Source organism: Tachypleus tridentatus, chromosome 6, assembly GCF_004210375.1.
Source record: "Tachypleus tridentatus isolate NWPU-2018 chromosome 6, ASM421037v1, whole genome shotgun sequence".
Taxonomy (NCBI): Eukaryota; Metazoa; Arthropoda; class Merostomata; order Xiphosura; family Limulidae; genus Tachypleus; species Tachypleus tridentatus.
Genome location: NC_134830.1, coordinates 11,373,142 through 11,395,503, shown reverse-complemented (window position 1 = coordinate 11,395,503; position 22,362 = coordinate 11,373,142). Strand labels below are relative to the sequence as shown.

At 29.8% G+C, this 22,362-nt stretch overlaps 1 long non-coding RNA gene across 1 annotated transcript; it reads right to left on the bottom strand.

The window, feature by feature from the left end:
• Nucleotides 1-11,595: 11,595 nt before the first annotated feature.
• LOC143251932 (uncharacterized) lies at nt 11,596-21,059 on the bottom strand. The gene is made up of 2 exons (XR_013028733.1): nt 20,943-21,059; nt 11,596-12,739 (listed from the first exon to the last, which is right to left on the bottom strand). It is a non-coding gene; the product is annotated as an uncharacterized LOC143251932 (long non-coding RNA).
• Nucleotides 21,060-22,362: the final 1,303 nt, after the last annotated feature.

The following is a 22,362-nucleotide window of genomic DNA, read 5'->3' as shown; positions in this document are numbered from 1 at the left end:
ATGGGTTAAAGTTTCGTTAATTTTGCAAGTTGTTCTTTTTTCTGAAAGTTATACATCATTAATTGTCGTCCACGTATACGTAATCAAAGATTTATAATCTCTATAGGTTTTCCGTATTACAACAAGACGATAAAGCATATCCAGTTATCGAATGTCGAAATTATTTTTGTCATTTTTTTTCAGGAATCAACCAGTAACTTATCACAGCAGGAGTGATTGGTGCTGTGAAGCCACATTATGATATGTGGGCCAACACAGTCAACGTAGCCAGCCGAATGGAAAGTACTGGCAAAGTGGGTTGCATTCAAGTAATGTAATATTTCTCAAAACTTTAAGCAATCAGAAATAATTCGTTTTTTAACCGCACTTTATATTATGTACGTTAAAAGAAGTTTAATTTTCACTTTTATTATTTATAGAGATAAAAATAAATGAAGAGGTGTAATGAAAATTTTATGAATGTTAATTTATGTCAAATTTTTACATATTGTAGGTAGTTGAAGCTACAACTAAGATTCTTCAGAATTTCGGGTATATTTTTGAACAAGAGGTTTGGTAACTGTAAAAGGAAAAGGAAAAATAATGACCTATTACTTGATTGGTAAAAATTCACGAAATAGATCATTAGAGGTTTAAAGTGATCAACTTGAACTTTTCCATCAAATGAAATAATATAGAAAAAATTATTGATAAATCATCAGCAATGATTTATAACTAAAATAAACAGTGACGTACTCACTTGATTGAGAGGGAAAAGTAGAAACACTAAAATCTTCTTTATCCTTAATAAATCATATTGAAGAATAAAATGAGAAGGGTTGTTATAGTTGATTGATTTCAATAAATCACATTGAAGAATAAAATGAGAAGGGTTGTTATAGTTGATTGATTTACTTTTTTATTACAGAAGCCATTTTTTAAGTCAATGTTAGAATATTTATTATTTATAGCTGAGTGTATTCGCATTACTGTGTACTCATTGAATAGAGAACTACTTTTCCAGCAAACAAGTAACATGTCTATGTAAGTATAATAATTATTAAGTTAAAAATATAGAATTAAGCAAGCCCATTTATTAGCAGCACTTTATGATTACCTTGTTACCTTAAGTTCATTAAATGCACAGTCAACATACACGATAATTAAATTTTCGAAGCTTAAAGTCATAGTACTTGTACTTTTAAACTAAGTTTCTGTTTCCTTTTATTTTAAATTACTTAACATCCTCAGCATTAAAATACAAATTAAAATAAATATAACTACATTTCAGAATATTTATGGCATACTGAAAGTTTCATTCTCAAAAAAGAAATAGATGTAAGTGCCGTGGGATAAGATATATATTTTATAATTTGTGAAATAAAAGGTGCTGGTGTTCCGTTGTTTCCGATTTTATCATGAGCTTTAATTAGGACTAAATATGTAACAACTTTTTCAATTAAGTATTAAGCAACTATAATCCAAAACAGAAATAACTTTGGATATAAGAATTCTGCGAAGTCTAAATTTTTCAATAAATTATATATTTAGTTTTTAAGCCTTGTCTTTCAAGTATCGCTTGATGTACATATTAACACTTGGTAATAATTCTGTATTAAAGCAATTAACGAGAGTTAAAACAGCTTCTTGTAGGTTTGAAAACTTAATGGACTACAACAACCTCTTAAATAAAAATGGTACAATGGTTCAGTTTCTATGTTGAAACTGCACTATAGAGGACAAAATGTTGTTCCTTTTTTATTTAACATAAAGTTTTCAAACCTGCTATGTTTCCTATGTTCAAATTTCCACTGAAACAAATTATTCCACAAATATCATGTTACAATATTAGAATTTAAAAACATTAGCAATGTCAGAATTTCAGAATAACGATACAACTTAATAAAATAATAATTATTTTTCTTAATGTCAACGTTGTACAATTACAATTATTCAAAATAATAATAGTTTTTTTTTTTCTATTCATAGATGTAGGTAGTTCATAAATTTAAAATATTTTATTCTTTTCTCCCTCAGTTTATATGTATATTTAGTAAGGTATTACTTTTTTATTTTTCTAATAATTATTATGTGTTCCTTCTACATTTTAAATATAAGATATTGTACTGACTTTTTTTTTTTACATGTCACAAAACAAGGGCATTTATATTTACAGAATGTCTGACAAACTTTTATTTAAAATGGACGGTGTTAAATAAGTGTTACATTTAAACCTCATTAAATAAATACATAAAACTAGAGATGCAAGTTTTTGGAGGATAAAAATACAAAAATAATACAATACTTTGTATAAATTTTATAAATGTCATGTCTCTCGTATAAAACTAACACAGTTATAGTGTATATATATCTGTGTCAAGCACTGTTACGCATAAGCTTTGTCTTCTACACATATTAAGTGCTACTTCTACCACCTGGTTAGGCATGCGTGCTGAGCATATTAAAAAGTCCGTGGAATTTTTAGGGCATATTGTTGCTGTTTTTGTTTAAATAAACACTTTATTTTTCATATTATCAACAGAAAATATTTGTTCGATTGAGTAAAAGTTACTAAAAGTGTTGTCACACAAGTTTGTGTATGAGTAAACTAAATCAACTCTCTAGAAATCATAATATGCACACAATAACCATCTTCACCTCCTTCAGAACTCTTTTAATAAAACCATTATATTATTTATTGTGTCTAGTCCTGTTAGACTAGGCTAAAGTCAATATATATATTAAATAAATATATTTTAAAGTATTATTTACTTAAAAAGTAATATTTCAATTGTATTTTTCAGGATATTTTGTTGTTTTAACTGGTTTCTTTATAAGCATATATACATTTTTAAATAATTTGAACCCATCTGAAACTCAAGTAGTTGTCAACTTTTCATACAGAACACAAAATATTTAATTTATTTTGTAAAACTAGCCGAAAGATCTTCTGTGTCACTTTGTTCTCATGATGGTCGGAATATAAATATTAGTTGTCAACATTTTACATACAGATGAAAATACAAAGTATAGTTTATTAGCTGGAAATAGTGTTTCTGTATAACTAGTAAGTCAAAGTGTAAAGTGAACGTCTATTCTAAAGTGGAAAAATAAATTAGTGTAAATAAACTACTCTGTCTCAAACTTTATGTTATTTTATTGTTTTGTTTTTTATTGAGTGAACTAGAAATATTTAATTCGTGAGAAACTAAGAACATGTAAATTCAAGACACCATATAGGAAGCTACGTCTTTCTTTCTGGATATTGTGAATTCAAGATCTTTTCCTTCACTAATGACGCAAGAAGACAGTAATATATATATATGTATATTTATATCAGGGAAGTATTTTCCAATGACGATGATATCACATAGGACATTTATCTTTAGTTCTGGATCTATTAATGTATACTTGATTGTTAAAGTCAGTTATCAGTTTTTTGTTATTTTTTTAAGGTTACCTATATTCATAATATTTGCTATACGTTTTGGTACTTTGTTGTTAGAATAGTTAAATGTTTGTTATTCTTTAAAGTTCAACCTCTGGAGCACAATCAACAGTAGAAACATCGTAAAATAATGATAAAAGTAAACTTTTACATAATAATTTGAACATTTTTCCGTTATTGAGTTACGATTTGCTTGTTTGTTTTGGAATTTCGCACAAAGCTACTCGAGGGCTATCTGTGCTAGCCGACCCTTATTGAGTTATACTGATAACATATTAGAGACATTACGGCCCGGCATGGCCAAGCGTGTTAAGGTGTGCGACTCGTAATCCGAGGGTCGCCCTTTCAGCCGTGGGGGCGTTATAATGTGACGGTTAATCCCACTATTCTATGGTAAAAGTGTAGTCCAATAGTTGGCGGTGGGTGGTGATGACTAGCTGCCTTCCCTCTAGCCTTACACTGCTAAATTAGGGACAGCTAGCACAGAGAGCTCTAGAGTAGCTTTGTGCGAAATTAAAAAAAAACCCATAAAATACTATCTCTTTATAATAAAGTTACAAACCAAAAATATTTCCTTCTTCAATTTTTATGCTCAGAATTAATAATAAAGACATACATATATATATATATTAATAATAGCTTTTATTTTTAAAACCACGCATAAAAAGATAAGTATTTATACAGTCTTCGATATGGGCAGGAAAGAAAAAAGTTCGTGATTGATAATAAAGTGTTTGACCATTACTCATATTTTGTCCCTGTTGAAGATCGAAGATATTGGAAACTGAGACGCGATATTGATGAATTGCATCTGTGGGCGCATGATAAAAGTGACAGTCAATCTCTTTCAAAAACTTTTTTATTGCCACAAACACAGTAGGTCGTTTCATCAGGGTTCTCTGGCGTCATCAGCTACAGCAACTACAATAGGTAAGTTATTAAAAAGCAAAGAAAACAATGAGATAATATAGCAGAAGCGTACGCTTTAGTTGATTGGTTTACAAAGCAGGGGCCCGATGCTTCAGGATATAGTTGCAATATTTATCTTTATTTACATAAAGAGTGCATAAGAAAATAGTACTACAATAAATCATCCAACAATCAAAAAAAGATAAAAAAGACACTGATCGAACAAACTGGTATACTATTTATTGCCATCACACCGCTAAAACCGAGTTTCGATCCCCGTTACGGGCAGATCACAGATAGCCCATAATGTAGCTTTATGCTTAATTCTAAACAAACAAACAACTAATTTATTCCAAACCTAAAGAAGTCGAGCACCGTTACAGCCTACATCTAGCATCATCTACATCGTTGAAAGTAAAAGGTTTATTTTAATAATTTGTTTTATTTAGCAAAACTAAAACATTAGTCTTTTTTATATTTCTTCATATTCATTGGATTTACATTAAAGATTAGCAACACATTTTAATCTGAATAGAAAATGCTTCTACTTGATCCACTGTATTGTTCCATTATATTTTACTTAATTATTCCACAGTTATCTTAAAAGTGTCCATTCACACATCGTAGTTTTCAAGTGCAATTCAAATGTAACAGGAAATTAAAATATTTCTTTAGATCATTTAGGGAAAATAAATCGTTACGTTATTCGTATCCATATTGTGCAACAGGAAGGATCTACCTGTACAATTAAATATTATTATTCAGTACGTACAATGTGAAACATGAATACTTATCATTGATAGTTTCGTCTCAAAATACATATAATGTACAATTGTACCAAACCAAATCTAGAAAAATTCTTATTTTTATTGTTTATCGTCAAATAAAACAAATATGGCTTCATGTATTTCTTTCAATTAAAAGTACTAGTAATGTCTTATTTCAAACAATAAAGCACTACTTACAAACATATAATGTAGTTAGCACACTTATTTTTATCGTTATTGATTCTCGTTTTTTGCCACTATCCTTATGTTTTTAAACTCATATAATTAAAGTATCTGAAAAGAAATCCATATATTAATAGTATAAAGTTAGTTAGTTTATTTATTTGAAAATTGCAGCAATAATTTTTATACTTTTATATTCTCAATTGGATGAGCTGTTATCTTTTTAGTTATGAAATCAAACTACTTTTTTTTAATCAAAATATTTAGCACTACATACGCTCTTCCAAACACCTATTTATCTTTGGAGTTTGTTCTTTCTGTTAGTGGGGATAGAACAGACATATGTCACCTATATAAAATACAGTCTTATAAACATTAACATCATAGCATTTTTTTATATTTGATCACCAGCTGATCCCAGTTTTCTTGGGTAAGTTATATATGATTGCAATGGTATTTCTTAGTCCTTCTGCATATTCTGTGTAAAAGCACTCTTTGTATAAATATTCTGCCAGAAGCTTTACTAGGAAAGAGGGAACAGTCACGATACTGTCATCGGAGGATATAGCTATTACTGTTTGTCACTCTAAATTGTAAGATATTGTTTTAATATTGTACTTGTTGAATTATTATTTTCTTAAATTAGGTTATTTATTTCTGGTTATTTTGTGTGAAGTCCTGGCCGGGTATATATTTATTAAGCGTGTTGAATTTATTTGTCAGTGTTGTTATTATAACCAAATCGTTGTTCTTGAACCCATTGCAGCGGCGTGTTCGTTTTAGACCCTATAGACCAGGGATGAGCAACTTATTTTTCATAGTAGCCACAACTGTGGCTAATGGAAACAACGTTTATTACACTATTAATAAATAATTGAAAGATGTTAGTTTAATCAAAATAATTGCTTTTCAACTAACCTTCAATGTGAAAATTGATGGAGTTTTCATCAACAAATTTCGTGAAATTTGCCTTAATATCTATCCTCAATGAACATCTCAGCTCTGCCTCTAAATTTATGTCAGTAAGCAAGCAGAGATCTTTATCTAGATTTGAGAAAATCTAACGTAGAAAATGTTGACTCATGAGGATCTAAATATGGAAAATCATTTTGACATTGCTGTCTTTAAATTTGGCTCTCATTTATTAGAATAGTGAGCCATATCTCTCTCATAGAACATTTTTGTTTACCTTTTATGTGTTCTACACTTTGCACGGTAAGTATCTCTCTTCAAATCTACACTTATCCAAAGACAAAAAAAATGTAATTTCCTTACTGAAATTTCCTAAGTCAAGTTGAAATGGATCATGAAAAAATTCAAATAATAATTTCAAATTTTTAAATTTGGAGAAACGTGATTCAAATTTTTGAGATAGATTTTTGATCCAGTTTACATAGAGATCATCTTTAGCATCAGAGAAATCATAGTTCTTATTATTTTCTATAAAAAAACGTGTCAAATTATCCTTTTGTAATTGTTTCGCAAAGAGGTTTAGCTTTAATTGAAATTCATGAATAGACTGCGACTGCTCGCTTATTTTTTACCTTTTCCCTGAAGTTTCGTATTCAAATTATCCAAGTGAGCCATCATGTCACATAGAAAGTGCAAATCCACTGCCATGATAAAGCAGTTTCAATTTCAGAGAAATTATCAATCTTACCTTTTTCAACAAGATACTATTTTATTTGAGAAAATAAGGAAGTAAATCATTCCAAGACTTTTCCTGTACTTAACCATTTTACATTTGTAAAATCAGTAAGATCATTAAAAGTACAGCGACTATTTTTCTTCAAATACTCCACAAACTGTCGATGAATGACAGAGCTTCCACTTCTAATATAATTCACAATTTTTACAAGTGTCCATCAAATTTTCAATTCATCACTTTTAGTCATCTGAGCAGATAAATTTTCCTGATGCAAAATGCAATTGAAAGATGGCAGCGTGGACTTCATATTATTTTCAATGAAATGTTGCTTCAAAACAGAAACAAATCCTAATTTCGCCTATTTAAGTCATGGCTGGAGAATCGTCTGTTGTAAGAGAAACCAGTTTTTTTTAAATCCAGGCTGAGTTTTTTGACGTTTCAAGAAAATTTTCAAAGATGTTTTTCCGTATGTTCGATCTTGTAATGCACAAAGGCCAAACATTACTTCCCTCACTTGAAGATCTGAAGTTACATATCAAACCCAAAATATCAACTGTGCAGTGTCACTCACGTCTGTTGACTCATCTAGTGCTAAAGTAAAATACAAACAAGATCTTTTAGTTGTTCAAGCAATTGATTTTCTATGTCTTTCACTAAGAATCTGCGGACAATTGTTCTTCGACTTAATTGCAAATTATTTACCTTTTGAAGAATATCATCTTTCATTTTTGAATTAAAATTATCCAATAGTTTCAATGACCACAATCAATATTTATTTCACTAGTTAAGCAACAGAGAAGGATTTCTTTTTTCGAGCTAGAATCCAAGCTACTTTAAAGCTAGCTAACGTAACTAGTTCTAACCATGATAAAAATTTTTAGGCCTCCTTTTGTTCATGAAGTTGTACTTTTAAACAGCTAATTTCATTCATATGATGTTTGCTATCAACTGGAAATTTTACATAAAATTCGTTGTGTAAATTATTAATGAGTTGCTTAAGGTTGTATACTTTATTATTCCTAAAAACTTTGTTACACAAAAGACACACTGGTTTATTATTTGCTTCAATCACTGCAAATTTCAACTCCCAACTTTCATTAAATTCTCGTTTCACGTTTTTCCAGTCACGCGCTATTCTCTTTTTAGCAATAATACCAAAATCAATTAAATTGTCTATATTTTCTGAGTGCTCACCATCGTCTGGATTCTTTCATTTTTGAATTATCCACTTATCCATGCTATGGGGTTAAAAACAAAATATATTTATACACTTGAAAGTTGTACAATAAAAATGTTTGCAAACGGATAAAATAAACGCACACTCGATAACAAACATGTAAACCAGACTAACGTTATAAAGTGGGCGGAGTCTATAGCAGTGATGATGCGAGCGACATTGGTGATGACGTGAGGCAGTGCAGTTGCTGATTGCCAAATTTGTCATAACAAAATAACTGATGAAAAAAGTTGATTCCTAAACTCGAGCTGGGCACATGTGACCAGTGGACATGAAGTTGCCCACCCCTGTTTTAAACGTTGAAAGTTAATTCAAAAAAATTACTTTAAACACTTTTTAATTCATTGTTTATTTCCCAATAATGTAAACAAGGAACTCTGGATTTACAACTTCAAATTATTTTATAGCATCTAATTACCATTAAATAAAACATTCGGATGTGTTTGTGGTTCAGGCTTTCAGCTAAAACATTTTCAAATTCACATATATAATACCGAAATAATAGTCTATATATAAAATGGACTATTTCAATTTCCTCATCTGAACTAGTTAATGATTTAGCTCGTGTAACTTTTTTTTTAATGTTTAGACAAGCTAATATTTTACACAAAATATCTGATCTAGTATTACGTTTTTAAAATTTTTGTAACAATATTTTTATACTTCTCTTTACTATGATGTTGTAAACTTCCCGAGTTTCATGTTTTGAACTTTAATTGTAATTGATGAAGAAACCTTCCATCATATCATTTCAACATTGCTTAAAATCTTCTAATTTTCTTTCAAAGAGGTAGTTTACCACTTACTGGCTATTACATTCTGCAAGTAACACATCTTTTAAATATGGTCGACATTTGGGCATCTTTTTTTAACAAGAAAAAACTGGAAAAGAGCAAGACACGGTGATTTTCTGATAATATATTTACCAATCATTTATCAAACTTTTAAGACAACTACTACAACGTTCTTTATCCAACATCAGTTAACTTGTAAAATAGAATTTCAGGTCTATCTTTTGTTCCCCACAAATCGCTGCGCAAAAGTCCTTTTGTTCCATATCAGAGACCTGATATTTTAACATGCCTCTGATTATGAATTCAAAATGTAACTATAGTTAATATAATTGTCACAGATTTTAGGCCTAATGGTTTCTAATGCTTAGTTGGTTTTTGGCATTTAAACTTTATTACAGTTTTAAATCACGTTTTCTAAAGTAATATTTTGATTAATTTCAACATCACCTAGTGAATAACCATAAACACATTTCTATGTTGCCAGCTTAAAAGCAAGCCCATACAAGAGGATGTTGCATATGGAATGTCGAATTTTTATGTGCAAATGTAAAATTCGATATCTTGTGATTGAAAGAGAAGCAATATCGTAGATTTGTCAGAATAATAAAGTATACTGTCTGGTTCATTTCAAGCTCTCTTTATTTTTCATATTTCAGAAACTAAAACATAGTTATATTGATTTTGTCACCATGGGTAAAAGCGATTTCGTATATTTTTCTTGTACGAGTTCGAGCTTATGAGCGTACGCAGCGTCGTTAGATTTTGAGATTTTACACTGGTGAAACAAGCCTTAAAAATGGGCCTCGGGGCCGCTCATAAACAGCTATTGATGAGGAAGAAATTAAGGCCTTAGTTGAGTCAATTACCCGCCAAACCATGAGAGCACTTGCTGACAAACTTAATGTTCATTATTCAACAGTTACCCGATATTTTGATACAACTGGTAAGGTTAGAAAGCTCGATAAATGGCTACCTCATGAATTAACTGAAAACTATCAAACAAGATGAGCTGAAATTTGTTCCTCACTCATTTCTCGCAACAAAAATGGTTCTTTCTCCATAGAATTGTCACCTGTAATGAAAAGTGGATCCTTCATCAACAATTTGAGCAGTGATTGGCTATATGCAGCTTATGGTTAGTATTTGGCGGTTGTAAGCAAGTGTGATTTATTATTCATTCTTAAACAAAGGAGAAACAATCCCAGCAGGAAAAATATTGTTGTGAACTTGAAATTATGCAAAGATAGAAGTTTTTAGATGGTGTAAATGAACAGACTAATACCAATGCACATAGTTCAATAATTCAAAACAGTGTTGCTTTTGCAGTTTAGGTTGAGAGCTAGTGGTTTCTAATTGAAAAAATATCTAAATTAGCTTAAATTACATCAAGCATGGTTGTAAGACCCATGAACCATAAGACTAAGAACTCTGAAACAGTTCTTAAATGCTACGTATCAGTGTGAAGTCAGATGACAACATATAAACATAGTAGCTGCACTTTTTCTTCTGTCAACCTATAAGACATTTCACTCAAAATTTTATTGCACTTGATAATGTACCCCAAATAGAATCGTGTTTCATCATCATGAATATTTAACACCATAAAACATACTGTCTTCAGATAGGAGTCTTCTGCTTTGGCTTGAACTACTTTTAATAGTACGTGTTCAATTAACAAACAATGGATTACTCAGTAATGCTATTTGGTTTGGTTTGTTTTGAATTTCGTGCAAAGATCCTTGAGGGATATTTGTGCTAGCTGTTCCTAATTTGGGCTACTCTTTTTACCAACAAATAGGAAGATTGATCGTCACATTATGACGCCCCCACAGCTGAAAAGGCAAGCATGTTTGGTGTGATGGGGGAAATGCTATTTATGAAAGTAATATTGATACAACATACATATATATACATACACATATATATACTAAAATATTTTTAAAAAATGTTTTTTCTTTCTGAAATTGTATATTAGATCAGATCCAAAGAGTTTGTTTTTTAATTTTGTGCAAAGCTAACCATCACTAATTTAACAGTACATGACTAGAGGGAAGGTATCTAGTCATCACTATTCACCACCACCACTCTTTTACAAATGAAAAATGGGACTAACTACAATATTATAATGCCCCCATGGCTTAAATGGCATGCATGTTTGGTGTGATAGGGATTCAAAACCCATGACTCTCAGACTGCAAGTCGAGTTGGCCAGCTCTAAGAGATGTCAGTAAGTTTCTAAAGCAATTTCAATGGAGTCAACTTACTTCTGGTTCTAAACAGGACAAGACACTGAACAAAAACATAAAGGATTTTCATTATGATTTACAAACAATTATTTATGCCCTAACAGTTTAAAACATAAAAAAAATTTAAAACTGTTGCTAACATATCACATGAATATTAAAACCACAGACAAGTTCTTTTTATCTTTTTTTTTAAGTGATAAAATTATACAAAACTAATTCGGGTATTTTTGTTAAAAAATTTACATAACTAAAATGAACAGTTTTGAATATAATTTGCATTTACAAACTTATAAAACATCTCAAGACACAAAGGAGCTTTAGTGTAAACTATGTACGTAAGAAAAGATAAACAGGATGGTATACAAATGAAAACAATTTTAGTTACATAATGAAAAACCAAAGACTTTTAATGCTTCCATTTCTAGACCTCAGAAATACTTTCTTTTGCACAAAAATGAAGCTAATTACATGACAAAAATAAAATTATAATACAAAAATGACCCCTAATCACCACAATAAATGCATTAAGAAATAGTTAAAATATTTAAACTGGTAGAAATTTAATTACTTTCTTCACACACAAAATTCAAAGCCATACTGTAGTTACAGTATAATGTATAAATGTTTAAAAATAAACAAGTGTTAAAATATGCCACTTGCAAAATAAGTGCACATATTTTAATTTTAAATGCAGTTGGATTCTGTCATGTAGTGGTGTTATATGTACAAGTAATTTCATTATATATATATTTATAACACAGAAATATAAAATCATCTGTTTGCATTACCTTTAAAAGAAAAATCTATGTGATTTTTTACACTACAAGAAATGCCCTGATCATTTTGATTACAAAGAAACAAATTTAGTAAGTTATGTTTCAAACTTTTCAACAAGTGTTTTTTGTTATATTTAGTTTTACAATTGCTTATCTCTTATACTTACATTATTAATACAATACTATTACACTGTAAAACTGATGCTGAATATTCTAAACATTTTTACAAGATATGAATTTTTTTGGCAATAAGTCTCATTTATCACTACAGACTTTTCTTCTTTTATAGGGTGCTACAATAATAACTATAACAAACCATAGTGGTCAAATACCTTGAATTTTCTTGGTATTTTAACCAGGACACTAACATGCAAAAAATGAATAAAAAGTAAAAAAAAACTATTATAACATCTTTTAATTTACCTTTTTTTGTCAAACTAACAATTATTAAACTTTCAAATACACTTCACATTTACACATTTAATATTAGGAATAAAAAGAGCAAATAAAACTTAACCTATCAGTTACATTACTCTATTGAATTGTACATGACATTCTCAGGTTAAAAGTTAAACTATGCTTGATATCCAGTTCTCTTTATTAAGTGAAAGAATTATGTTTGAACAAATATCATAACAATTTACTTTCTTTAACTAGAATTTTCTCATTGCTAGCATTGTATTTATTTCCCACATAATGTTTCGGAGAGCATCAATTACTTCTTTCAACTGCTTATTTTTTCGCCGAACTTGCTGAAAAAAAAATTGGGGAACTGTTACTACGTATTAAAAGTATAACTTACAATAATATGGCTACCAACTTAAAAAATCAATATTATTGTGCATTTTCAACATAAGAAACTAGTACATTTTATTAAATTAAAAAATTAAACTTCTAAATTAATTGAATCAAAATTGAGGTTAATATAACTTATTAACAACCCAAATTATTTTATCTAAAGAAAAAAACGTTTGGTGAAATATACATTTATGTTAGCCTAGGACAGTGGAATCCATATACAAATGATGAAACTTGATTTTTTTTTGGTGTTATGTTTCACATGGTTCATACTGAATTCCACAGATCCATTTCAAACACTTTTCCAAGGTTTGGTTGATTGATTGTTTTAATTAAGCACAAAGCTACACAATGGGCTACCTGTGACTGCCAACTACAAATATCAAAACCCAGTTTATAACATTGCAAGTCTGCAAACATCCAAATTTTTCAAGGGCTTTCCAAGTACTCCGAGTATGCTTTTCAAACTCTTTTAGGAAGCTACAAATTTACAAATTCTACTAAAATTTTATAAATTTCCTATTTATTTGTTCCAACATATGAATGTAAAGGTTAAAAAAAGAAAATACTCTATTTATTGTGTTCAACCCTGCAACATGCAATATAGTTAGATACATCGATATATTTTACTGGTATATTTTCAAGTACTTTTGTAAAAAAAAAAGAAAAAGCCCCTTTCCAAGCACTTTCAAGGATGCATATGTACCCTGGTTCCTAAATAATAGGTTGATTTAGCAAAAGCAACAAAGTCTGATTATGTCATTGTCAACTGTGAAAGAGACTGGGCATGAAACTAACTTTCAAGAGTGACATTCACCCTAGTATTCCATACCTGTCATTTCTATAAAATTCTCTTTTGCAACATATTATTAAAATGTATGTTCAGATCTTTTTTCTGCTGTCATAGGCAGTAAACAATCAAGTATGAATAGAATTAAACTGTCAAAATGTAATATAATTATCCCAACATGGGTCTTCACTAAGTTAACAAATTTACAATGCTAAAATCAAAAGTTCAATTCCCTATGGTAGATAAGGCATGGACATTGTATAGCTTTGTGCCAAACCAAAGAAAATAAAATAAAATTACAAATTTTAGGAGGTTACAGTGAAACAAATAAATGTACAAATAAATTATTTACAAAGTCATATATAGTTGTTTAGTAATTTTGAAATTTCATAACAGATAATACATTTTTTCATCCACAATAACTTGTTTATCAAAAATGTTATAATCAGTCAAAAATTCTTTGAGATAATAAATTGATGTTACTTATGTAGAACTTTTCATCACAAAAAAATGTGTATTAAAATTATTCAAACTGCATTAAAAACATTAGAAATTTTAATAAGTTTAAATGTTGAATTCAATACATACATGGTACAAGTAAAAGAAGTAAAGAAACAAAAAACAAATTCCTTGAGCATCCACAAAAACAACTGAAATGTTTCAACACAAGTGTGAAATTCTGCAAGTATTATGATATAGACTAATTATTTAATATTTACAACTTTTCCACCAAATCAATAGTTACTGACAAATAAATGATAACCAATTTTTCTAAAGTGACTGAAAATACTAAATCAAAATCACATTAGTTGCTTACTACCTACAGGTTAGCAAAAATCAGTGTATAAATGTAGTTACATAATGTAAAAGATCCATGTTCATTTAAATCATCTTTTATTTAAAATATTTTATAGGTATCCATATTACAAAACAGTGGCTCTTATATAATGCATTTTACCAATTAATACTGTCACAAAAATACATTTACACCACCAAGAAACATACCAAACAATTATATAAATTTTGAAAAATAAAATAAAATATAATATTTTAATTTTGTAATTTACTTATTATGATTTCAATATGAACAAAACAACCTTGAAGTAAGAATTAAAAATTAGAAACAATGCAGTATGTTATAAAGTTATACAGACAGTATGTATACATGTACACTGATATTAAGCAGAAAAAATTTAAAGTATGCATAAAATGCAGTTCAGGATTATTAAGTGAAAAATATATTGAACATAGGAAATAAAAACAAGAAAACATAAGTTAACTTGAAACATAAAAGACGTCACATGTAACAGTTTTATGTTACCTAAACTACTTAGAATTTTGCTAAAAAAATCAACAGATTAGAACAAGAGAAAACACTGAACTCGCATACCCAGACCAAACAAAATATCCTACAAGTCCACAAATTATATAAGATTAGTAAAAAAAATTGTTAATTTAAAAACAGGAAAGAGGGATAATCAAACAAGTAAAGAAACAACTTGAATCAGAATGCAAATATTATATTTTCACATCTACAACTAGGGACTCTTTAAAAACAACTAAGATGGAAATAGTGTATACATTATTTCATTGAACTACAAAACCCTAATTTGATTTCAATAAAATTTATAAGTATTGTACACGTGAAGTCAAAATAGGATTTCTAGCTTGAGAAAATATAATACACATATGAAACTTATGATTTTAAACAGCCTGCTAAAATTAGACAACAAAAATAATGCATGCAAAACAAAGAACAGTGACAAATGCAGAATAAATTGCCAATTATCAACATTTACAACTGCTACCTTAACACCTACTATTTAAAAACAGCAATAACTATATAAAATAATGCTATGAGCAGTGGCACTAACTAGAGCACATATCTCTACCACATAGCATTGATCATACTCAGCTCTCAAAACATTTGGAAATGTGTCAATATGTTCATCATTACCAATGGATATTGACCACTTCTGGTAGGACAAGGACAAATAATGTTAGAGTATTAAAATGAGTGGGCTGGAATTGTTCTACAGAAGGTGTTTGTGACTTATTTGCAATAAATTTGGATAATAAATGGAGGTCACACAATACACTTGTTTTAAAACTATATATTCAAAATAAGTCAAACTTGTGTACAAAAATGTTTTACATAATACAAAATCACAGTTTTATCTAAAATTCTAAATAATCCCCTTTTCTTGTCAAGTCTACACAGACTGATTCAATTACTTTAGAAAACTTGGGTCTGAAACTTTTTACAAACTAGGAGAAGGTATGATGTACTAACAATACTTTTATAGCAACAAAATCTTGGAGGATTTGAGAAATATGACATTAACATTTTAACTACGATACACACACCTTATGACTTTTACTGAGTTATGTAAAGAAACTTATCATAGCTGTCACCTCAAAGATAATTACTTTTAACATTTTTGTTATGAAAACTAAATAATCATTAAATATTAAATCATTACATAATAAGTTATATTAAACAATATTGCATACCCAACAATAACTCCTCTTCAAGAAATATATTGACAATATTTTTTACACTATATAAAAAGATTTTTCTCAGTTCACACATTAATATTCCTTATATAGTTTGCACTAACATTTACAGTTACTTTGTTGGTCTCTCTTCTCAAAGAGCCTCTAATAGAATTTTCTTTGATAGGATCCTTTGTTTTCGTCTTGATTTTGTGTTGCCTGAAGCCTGTTTTTCTTAATCAATCTGTATACTGGCACACTAGATCTTGTACCTCTTCCTTCTTCTGACCAGTCAGTTCCTCATTTGTGTTGATATCCTTGTATGTTTCATCTCCATCCAATTGTCTTAGGCCTAGCAGATCTTCACCTTCAATAATGAAGTCACTGTTTTCAGATTCTGCTTCTATGACAGCCACAACAGCTACGTCCCTCTGTATCTTAATAGTTGCAACCATCAGACTTTCTTTTCTCTTGAAGTACCTTTTCAACAGATTGGTGCAGTAGATTTTAGTCATCCTATACACTTTATAGTGCATTTTATTTATCACTTGCAGTGATGCAAAAGGTCCTTTCTACTGCAGAGGAGTGTGTTGTTAAGTTGTGGTTAACAGAACTAAGACTTTCTGTCTGATATTAAAATGTCAATCCTTGACCATCTTGTTATACAAGTACTTCTTACTGACTTTTATGTATTTAAATTCCTCAGCAAAACCACTTCAATAGATTCAGTTCAATATTATTTCTGGTCCTCTGATCTGTCAGTCTCTTTCCATTTCATATTGTGCTTGACTTTCTCTTGTGCAATGCTTCTGCAGAGGATGGTCTTTTTTATGAGCTTTCTTCCACTCCCTTAGCTCTACAATCAAGATGTCAATTTTTGATACTCACAAAGGCTTGATATCTTTATATTCTGCCCATGAACTCTTGTAGTGATTACAAATGACAGTCTCCTTTCTGTCTAGTTCCTCCAAATTTCTAATATCTACTATGTTTCCAGTTATCATTTTATACATTGGTGCCTTGACACACACAGGTTTCATACACAGTATGGAGTATCCACCTTTATTTTTGCTGTGGGAAACTTTCTCACTGTCCCATCAATTAGCACATACAGACACATCTTGCTGTCATGTGGTTATCAGATAATAGACTGGTTTTCACTACTGCATTCAGTGTCTCATAGGACCTTCACTAACTTGTTTCTGACATAGCCTTTGTTTATTGGTATCTCTTGATATTTGTAACATGCTCCAATTACTACTGGCACTGTTCATCCATTTGCAAATCTCAGCTGACCATTAGTTGCACATTGATCAATTAAAGAAACGTCACTTTCTTCCTGCTATGAATCTGATGTATTTTCTTGATTGTTTTCTCCTGGCAGCAGCATCCACAGTGACATTCACCCTTTTCTTGTTTCTTAACAGTAGTACTATCTTTGTAAGTAGTTGCAGCTGCTCACTTTATTTTGATATTTCTGATGTTACTTGTTAATGATAGACTTGCACTCCTTTGTAATGTGCTTATATTCCATAACAAATGTAGAATCTTTTTTCTCATTTGTCTGTTAACTTCTTGTCACCTCTTGGTCAGCAACCACTGGTTTTAACATTAACTGGATATTCTTGAACTTACCAGTTATACTCCTTCCAAGGGCTTTCATATACTGGTTCTACCAGCTTGAGCATCTCATCCATATCTTTTGATGCACTCTACTTTAGCAAGAGCGACATGTCAACTGACATGTTATCATGAACTGTTCATGTATCCATACATCTGCCAGTCCTTTAAACTTGACCATTTTAGTCTATCTGGTACAGGAGTAGGCTAAGATAGACTGCCCAGTCACCTTTGTCCCAGTTCTGACTATGGCCAAATCTTTCATATTTCTCCAGGAAAGCATCCATGTCATCTTTCTTTTAATCAAATTTGGGCAGCTTGGGTTAATTTGCCCTGACTAAAGATGTCATTCTTGGGTCTTTCTTCTTTCTGTTTAGTGAACTTGGCAATTTCAATTTGTGCTCTTATTTTCTCTCTATTTCTAGACTTTCTTTCTTGTAATTTTTCTTTTTCTTTTCTACCCACCTCTTCTCTCTCTAGTTCTTCTTGTTATTTAATAAAATCTTGTAGATTACTATATTGGAGCCAAAGGCGCTCACCTTTTTCTACCCATTTATCAAATCTGTTGACATGGTTATATAGCATGTTTGTAATCTCTACACTATTTCCATTACCACTACTATTGTGTGTATATAAAGCTACTTATTTCTGGTATCACTTCCCACTGTATAATCCTGACTGGCTCAGGTTTTAAAATACAGTGGGCTAGGATTCTTCTACAGTAGGTGTCTGACTTGGTGTAAATTTGGATAATAAACAGACAACACACCATCCACTTGTTTTAAAATAATATTCAAAACAAGATAAATTTATGTATAAAATGTTTACACAATAAGAAATCACAAATTTTTCTCAAATTCTAATTCTCTTTTCTTGTCAAGAGTTCATACTGATTCAATTACTTTAGAATCCAACTGTAAAGAGGAATTATCTTTCTCAACTCTAGTATCTGTGAATAATTAACTGATGTTACCCTGAACTTTAAATAGCGGTCTCCTTTTCATCAGAGTCCACACAGGCAGGTTCAATTACTTCAGAACACCCTTCAACAAGACAAATTATTCCCCATCTCTGTTAAACTGTAAATCTACTTAAATCTATCAGTCATGAAGGCTAATCACTCACATGCTGACTAAATTCACCTACTTGACTTGCAATCACTTTGACACCAATATCACACATTCCAACTGTGGCCTGGAACTTTCAACAAACTAGAAGATGTTATGATGCAACAATACTCACATACCAAGAAAATCTTAGAGGTTTTAAGAAAGATGACATCAACAATACTACAACAGTTAAGCTACACACACAATGAATATCTCTTACAGAGATATAGAACAACATTCATCATAACTATTGGTTTACAAATAATTACTGTTAATACTTGTTACAAAAATTAAATAATCATTTAATATTACACTATTACATAATATCTCTCACACTAAACAATCTTGTATATCCCACAAATAATATTCAACATATGTCCACCAAGTTTCATCAAAATCTTATCATTTTTGATTGAGTTATAAAGCAAAAATAACATGAAAAAGGCAGTCCCCATGTTGACAGGCAAAAACTTTTAGATTGTCATGCCCTTGCTGTGACCCTGAACTTTAATCTTTTGAAAACTAATTAATTCCAAGTACACAATCTTTCATACAAATCTATTCAACCCTTTGAGAAATCTTGCTGATAGACAGATGCACACTTAGAAAACATAGCCTCTCTCTTCCTTTGGTGGCAAAGGTAATAAATACTGAATATGCAATCACAATTTCAGATAACAACAGACAGAATCATCATCATTGTCTCAGTAAGGAAATATATTATGTTAATCAGCCTCTGAAAAAACATTCTGAAATATAGTCTTGAAAATCCATAAAGACCACAAATTAAAGTAACAATAGGCAACTGCAAACTGGGAACTTTCTTGTAGCATTTTGCAATTACTATACCAAAAAATGCTCAAGTTGTAGTTTCCAACAAATTCACATTAAGAAAACCCAGACTTTTTTTATGGCAGAAAATGAAGGACATAGGAAATTTTTGAGCATGATAAAATTAAGATTGAATTAATCTTGAAAGTATTATTTTTCTTTCTTTCAAAATTCCTTTGTAATCCCACACTATTATTTATATATAACTTGCAATAATTTTACAGTTGGGTCATAATGGGGTTGTAAATAGAACAATCTATTAGCAGTATACATTCTTCCATGTTTGTTTACTTTTTGTAATGCCAATTTGTAGATTTTAAATTATAACTTTTAATTATTTGGTATTTAGCTTTTTTTAATGAACAAAAAATGGGTAAATATCCCTAAAGTAAGACATAACCCCCACTGTTATAACATTTTATCAGTATAAATGCAGTCTTTTCAAACAAAATATAACTAAAGCATATCTTTAAATAAAGTTTTGTGTCAGTTAAAAGTAATTATTTACTCAGTCAAGTGGCTTTGTGCCTGAAATTTTGTGTAAATAGGTGTTGAGTACAAAGGTTGCCACTCATAACATTGCATTTATTACATATTTACAACCATGTAAATCAATTTGCAATGAAAAATAATCTAATTCTAAATGGGTCATGGCCATTCACAGCATTTCATTCAGTATATCGATCTTATTTTTGCTGTAAGCTGGTGAAACAAAACAATAATAATAACACGAACAGACAAATTTTGATTCAAATTGGGAAATCACTTATTTTGCTTATTATCAATGTTTGGGTGGTCTTAACTATTAAACGGAAGGTTTTGAGTGTTGTTTCATAACTAAGGCTACTTTTAAGGTGTTATTTTTCCAAATGTTTTATTAGAGTTTTGAACAAATTGTTTTGTGATCCCTATTATGAACTAGTATTGTGGTTCATGATACTTCAACAAGACTTGAATGTGATCTTAATTCAATCCAGCTGTATATTTTTCTGCATTGTCTGTTTAAATAGGCTACCTCACAAGATCATACAGAAACACAAACACAATAGTTTGGTACTAAATAATAAAGCTGAAATATGTAAATTAGTTACATATAAAATGAATTAGCACATGTCTGTGAACTTGAGACATCAGGCTAATGAGAATGTTAGAGCTACATAGAGGAACTGCATGGAATTGTAGAAAAATATTACAGGGATATAACTTAAATAATATATATTCAAAACTCATTATGGAAAGGTTAAACTTGCAGGTGACCCAGCTATTACACACAAAATGTTACACATGTTATGTATGATGCTTAAAACTTACTTCTACTAGTTCTTTGTGCTCTTCATTGAAATATCTCAATTTTTCTGTCACTTTTCTGTCTTCTTGTTTAGTATCCATCTCATCTTTCATTGAACTAGGCTCTATATGAACACAACAGTAAATTTTATTCATATGGTTCTAAAAAACTATGCAACCTATCACACAAAACACAAGTATTATAAACAATAAATACTACATGATAAATTATAACTGTAAAACACTAATGAGCTAATACCATATAACACACAGAATCCAACAGCTCACTGATTGCTAATTGTGGCATTATCTCCAAACAAATTTAACAATTATCATTAAACATAAAATCAAGATACAAATACCAAAGATGAATCAATTTTTAACATCAATTGATTATGTTAATTATGTTAGTCGTATTCAAAATTAACCTGTTCAGTGCCATAGGCAGAGATACTTCGTCAAGCTGATGGTAACACAGTGCCACATGGATGAGTTAATTCATTCTCAATAATACCTACTTCAACGCTAGATGTCAGCACCATACACATACATTTGACCTACATTGTTTCACTTTTTCAATCAAAATCATACAAAAAAAGTTATAAAATGAAGAAGCATTAGAGTTGTATTGTAGCAGCTGAAATACTTGGCAGTCAACGGGTTAATATCTTTTTTCAGGATGAGAAAATAAACTAACTTGTGTATAAAGCACATACCAAGATTTCTGGGACACACTTTTCTCAGTATTAGCAACAAAATAATTTTAAAAATAGTATTCCATTAATGTAAAATTAACAAACATGAATTAACTGAGTATTAAATATTTGAGTTACAAGGGTTAGAAAATGCTGTCAAGGCCAAGAAAAATTATCATTTTTCTTTATACTTCTATTGAGGTCTGATATTAAAGTATGGCATATTTTTACACAATATAATCATGTTAATTAAATATATTGAAAAATGGTTAATAATACAAGTTGATACAAATACTAGAAATTGCTTTAATATATTACATAACTTGTTAAACTTACAAAGTAATGTTTGTAATAATTACATTTAATACTCTTCATATTTATTGCATGTAATATTTTCATAATTTCAATTTTACAAATTTAAATTTATATTTCAAAGCACAGTCCATATACATGTAATCCACTAAACAAAACCGGATTCCTGTTTTATTACAATCTGGAGTTAAAGTTTCATTCCTTTTAAAACTAAGATAATTTTGAAATTGTTCAACTATTTGCTTTAAATGTATGTATAAGTGTACTAAAGTGTGTTATTATTTTCCACATATATTTGTCTTTATTACCATAGCCTACATTTGTTGCAAAATACAGATATATATTTTACAATTTAGACTGATAACACACCTGCAATGGTTTTGTAGTCAATGTTAAAATGTTCTACAGTAATTCCTGTATGTCATCATGAACAATTT